Here is a 5,911-nt window from a genome sequence, read left to right on the forward strand (position 1 = left end):
AGTGATCATGAAATGATAAAATTTTCAATTCTTGCTGAAGCAAGGCGGGGGGCCAGCAAGACTGCCACCTTGGACTTCTGAAGGGCAGACTTTGGCCTCTTCAGGAGCATGGTTGAAAGTGTCCTTTAGGAGACAGTCCTTAAGGGCAAGGGTGCCCAGGAAGCCTGGTTGTACTTCAAGGAGGCACTCTTAAAGGCGCAGGAAAGAGCCATACCCAAGTCCCAAAAACAAGCAGGAAGGGAAGAAGACCAGCCTGGCTAAATAGAGAGCTTCAGCTGGAACTCAGGAACAAACAGAAGGTTTATAATCTTTGGAAAAGGGGCCTGGAAGGCAAGGAGAAATACCAGGAAGCGGTGAGGATATGCAGGGGGAAAATTAGAAGGGCCAGGACTCAAGCTGAGCTCATCTTGGCCACTAAAGTTAACAATAACAAAAAGGGGTTTTTTGGGTATGTAAACAGTAAGAGAAAGATTAGGGATAATGTGGGCCCACTGATGAATGAGGTGGACACCCTAGTAGTGGAAGACACAGAGAAAGCAGAGTTGCTGAATGCCTTCTTTTCTTCAGTCTTCACTGCTAAGACTGCCCCTCATGAATCTCTGGCCTTGGAGGCAAGGGGGACGGTATGGAGAGAGGAAATTTTTTCCTCTAGTAGAGGAGGACCAGGTTCGGAACCACTTGGCCAAAATAGACATTCATAAGTCCATGGGCCCTGATGGGATGCACCCGCGAGTGCTGAGAGAGCTGGCAGATGTTATCGCTGGGCCACTCTCTATCATCTTTGAAAGGTCATGGAGAACAGGAGAGGTGCCTGAGGACTGGAGGAAGGCCAACATCACTCCAGTCTACAAAAAGAGCAAGAAGGAGGACCCTGGGAACTACAGACCAGTTAGTCTCACTTCTGTCCCTGGGAAGGTAATGGAGAGACTCATTCTAGATGTCATCTCCAAACATAAGGAGCTGGCTGGATGGCCGCACCCAAAGGGTTGTGGTCAATGGCTCAATGTCCAATTGGCGGCCAGTGACGAGTGGTGTTCCTCAGGGGTCTGTACTGGGACCAGTGCTGTTCAACATCTTTGTTGGAGACACGGACAGAGTGACAGAGTGCACCCTCAGCAAGTTTGCCGATGACATCAAACTCAATGGTGCGGTCGACGTGCTGGAGGGAAGAGATGCCATCCAGAGGGACCTGGACAGGCTGGAGAGGTCCTCATGAGGTTCAACAGGGAAAAGTGTAGGGTCTTGCACCTGGGAAGAAGAATGTCAGGCACCAATACAGGTTAGGGGTGGACCTGCTGGAGACAACTTCTGAAGAGAAAGATCTAGGGGTCCTGGTGGACAGCAAAATGACAATGACCAAGCAGTGTGCTCTTGTGGCCAGGAAGGCCAATGGAATCCTGGGCTGCATAGGGAAGAGTGTGGCCAGCAGGTCAAGGGAAGTCATTCTCCCCCTCTGCTCTGCACTGGTGAGGCCACAACTGGAATCCTGCATCCAGTTCAAGAGGGACAGGGAACTACTGGAAAGAGTCCAGCGAAGGGCAACAAAAATGATTCAAGGATTGGAGCATCTCCCTTATGAGGAAAGACTGAGAGAGGTGGGACTCTTTAGTCTGGAGAAGAGAAGGCTGAGGGGAGACCTTATTAATGCTTATAAGAGTGGGCTGAAGGAGGAGGGAGCCAGACTCTTTTCAGTGGTTCCCAGTGAAAGGATGAGGGGCAACGGGCACAAGTTGGAACATAAGAGGTTCCATTCAAATATAAGAAAAAACTTCTTCACAGTGAGGGTGACAGAGCCCTGGAAGAGGCTGCCCAGGGAGGTTGTGGAGTCCCCCCTTCACCTGCCTGGATGCAGTCCTGAGTAACATGCTCTGTCAAGAGCAATCCTGCTTTAGCAGGGGAGTTGGACTAGATGATCTCTATGGTCCTTTCCAACTCTAAAAAATTCAGTGAAAAATTCAGTGAAATTCAGTGAAATTCAGTGAAAGTGTTGATGATGCGATTTCACATGCACATTGACTTCAAGAACAGGAGGGATTTTTTGGTTCTTTCACCTTTGGCTTTAAGCCTGTTTTATTGATTACTATATCACAGAAGGTCATGGGATCTTCAGCTTTACAGAGCTTCCAGAGGTTTCCACCATCAGATTTGGCTAGAAAAATGGAAAGGCGCTGGCCTATTAACATGGTTTGGTACTGAAAAAGAATAAAATAATGCAAAAAGAAGGCTTTTAAAAAATAATCATGTCAATGAAACTCTACTTTAAGCCCCTGCGAAACGAGCAAAAGTTCTGATGCATATACATTTACAATATGCGCATATCTTTATTATTCATCAATCTTTTGTTCAGGTCTATGCCATCTTTCCATATCATGCTGTCAAATGAGAACATTTGTTGTGTGCTTTGTGCAGGTGGCAAAAGCTCAATGTAGGTTTGTGTGATCAGTAAAGAAGTGATCACATCTCTGACTCTCTGGAGGCTTCTGTTTTCTGGTTTGAATTATCTTAGTCTTCTATATAAAGTGAAAGACATATAAGGCTCTAATTTACATAGGATTATAAATTCACATTTTTTCTGTCAGCCAGAAATATCTGGGATTCAAAGTTTATGCTATCTTCCCCTGCTAAACTGTCCAAGCTGCATGGCAAACTACAGTACGGAACAAGGTTTGTTCCTGCTGTTTAGGGAACTTTCTTCTGTTAGTCGACTGGAGTCAGCAAAACATATTTTTTGTTATTTCAGCTTTAAAGCAGATGAGTCGGGGAGAAGCAGACAGCATTTGGTCCACTGTTTCCTGGAACTGTCCATAATCTTTGTTTTTTAAACAGATGGCTCCTAGATGTATTTTATTAGCAGACAGTACTGCTCCATAGAATACACATGTAGCCAGTCTGTAAAATGCAGCTTCTAATCAGGGGTTAATGTAATAGTGCTTTAGGTCCCAGTGGATTCCTTCATGCGAGTCACTAATGAGAGTTCTCCCTGCACCAAACAGATGTGCTGAGATGCATTTATGTAGGTGCCAGTCACTGGAAATACGCTTTGCATATAATGAACCCTGTTTTCCAGGCCAGAGGTTGAGTGAAAGGTATTTAGTATTGAAAAAAAAACATATTTTAGTGAGAATGCCAACTCTATTAACTACACTGTGCAAAAAGGAAGAGATGTACTTAATACTATGCTACATAGAATTTCCCGTATTAAATTCTCTTCCTCTCTCCTTTCCATAACCTCTTTTCTGAGTGTTTTCTGAGTGGACAGGTATTGCCAATGCCTGCTTGGCTTGTGCTGTCATAGTAGATTAGTAATGTCAATGAACTAGACTGTTTGCTTTTTTCCTTCTACTGAAGCATATGCTGGATACAAGGACGTAATATCTGTAACCCAGGGCAATAAGCGGGACATGGAGGAACTGAATTTTGTGATTCTGTGTGCTGGCCTACACCAGTGTAACTCCAAACTGAGTGAAAAATGCCACATAGTTTAGTCTCTCCAAATTTTGAGTGTTAGAGAAGGAATCTGAATAGCGGGGGGTCAGCTGAGGTACAATGGAGAGTCTGCTTTTAGAGGTGGGGAAATTTGTGTGATAGGAACTTTGCCAGTAAGTGAAGCTTCCGGGGAAATTTTCAGCAACATGGAAAATGTCTAAGTTTCTGTTCTGGCTAACATCTACAAGTTCTGTGTGATTTAGTCAGAGCATTGTGTGTTTACTAGCAAAACAGCTTGTACTTTTTAACATACTATTCCTAAAAGGAAGCCTCAGTGTTAAACTTCCTCAGACCTCACCTTCAACTTCTTTCCTCCCTTTCCTAAAGTGGGAGCCAGGCTTTCTCTACCCTAACCACACTTTCATTTTGACTCATACTCATCTTTGCTTTTTATTGTGTCAATTTTGGGTAACTATTTCTTCCATCACTGTTAGTCTGTAAGTGAAATGCTCCATTTACTTTTCTTTTTTCATTTTTCCCCCCCCCTAAATCTCCAAAGATAGTATGAGAAAGATTGGGATTCCCTATCCTGTCTCATATCTCACTTTTCACTGGGTTCGATCCAGGAACATTACTCTTTCTGTGGCTCTTGTTAGAAGACAAACCATTCTTCATACTATGAAACTTACAGTTCAAGCACACTGCTCCAAATTTTCTACGTGAGAAGCTGTTACCTTAAGTAGCATGTATCTGAAGAAATAAGGATGATACAGTATCTTGACAAAGAATTGAGATTAAAAACTTTTCCTGGTTTTTTTCTTTCTTGTCAAAGCCAACATACTTCTTTTTTCCCCAAGTGAAAAATGCCACCCTTGCCATAATGATTGGCCCACTAAACTCACTCTGAACATGGCCAATGTGAACAGAGTGTTTCTGAAGCTTAAACAGGGTGTGAGCAAGCTGAGCGCTTGAGGAAAAAATAATCTCTGACTGCTGACAAATCTGGCTCCTTGGTGCTTCCAATATTCTCAAATGCATACTCTTGACTCCTTCTGACTGTGTTAGTGTTTGAGTTAAATTGAGTTGGTGTAGCTTCCCCTCTGGTATCTCTGACTATAGTAGACACTGGACCAAATTCCTCCCCATGTAGGCACGTTGATTTCTGTTGTCTACAATCAAGGTGAAAACTGTACTCCAGATAGCAGCATGACATTTGTTACATATACCATTTTAGTTTAGGTTAGTCTTTCCACTATGCCAGTGAATACAATTTCAATAGCCTTGATGCTGCAAGTCATCATGTGGTACTCGGAAGGAAATGCAAAGATGTAACACTCGAGGACAAATCCAAATCAAATAGACATATACATGCCCTCCTCATCCCCAAAGAAACAACCCTCAACACACAAACCCCTAACCTGTGCCTGTGGTGTGAAGAATAAAGCCCAGAGGCAAGGAGATCTTACACTGCCTTTGATTCTGCTGCTAATCAGTGTGTGGGCAAATGACATCTGTTCTATTAGCCAACAAGAGGCAAGTTATTTATGGCCTTAGAAATAAAGCAAGCATGTAGCCTTATGTCCAGGACAAAATAAAACTTAAAAAAAATGGGGACATTTACAAAATACCCACTAATAATAATGATTACAAGTATTCTAACAAAATTCTGTCCCTGGACACTAATGGAGAAAAAACAGCAATATAGCTGGAGTTATTAGAGACAAAATCCCCTTTATCTTCTATAGTTTCCTTCAGTCTTGTTTATTTAGGTTATATATAATAGGTTATTATTCAGGAATTATTGTAAAGGTTATACATAATAGGTTATTGTTCAGGAATGGAATTGGTATGCAGTATACTTTTACAGACTTTTGCAAAACTAAATTTTAAACCTGCTTATGGCAGAAATTTTTTATAGTGAGGGTGGTGAAACACTGGAACAGTTTGCCCAGAGAGGTGGTAGATGTACCATCCCTGGAAACATTCAAGATCTCGTTGAACAGTGCTCTGAGCAACCTGATCTAGTTGAAGATGTCCCTGCTCATTGCAGGAGAAGTTGGACTAGATGACCTTTAAAGGTCAACCAACTCAATCCATTCTATGATTCTACGGTATTATTTTTGGTATTATTAAAGGATGAATAACTAATCTTAAAGAATAATAACTGCAATAATGCCATAGTTTAATGCTAACATTATTGTATGAGTATAAACAACAGTCTAAATGCTTTTTTTCCAAGACTGAAAAAATAAAGTTCATTATTGCTGCATTTGATACTTCACATCATTCCTAAGAAGCTACAACTTCTTGTTATCCTTGCATTTCACTAGTTCTAGACGTAGAAGCAAGGGAAGTAGAAGTATTCCAGCCTTTCACTACCTTGATCTAATTGCTTATTGCCATGAATCCTTTGTATACTTTTAAATGGGTAACAGTCACAGTGTCTTAAAGTGCATCATGGAAAGAACTATATGCTTTTACCTGT

Source organism: Calidris pugnax, unplaced genomic scaffold (genome assembly GCF_001431845.1).
Source record: "Calidris pugnax isolate Ruff unplaced genomic scaffold, ASM143184v1 scaffold41, whole genome shotgun sequence".
NCBI classification, from domain to species: Eukaryota; Metazoa; Chordata; class Aves; order Charadriiformes; family Scolopacidae; genus Calidris; species Calidris pugnax.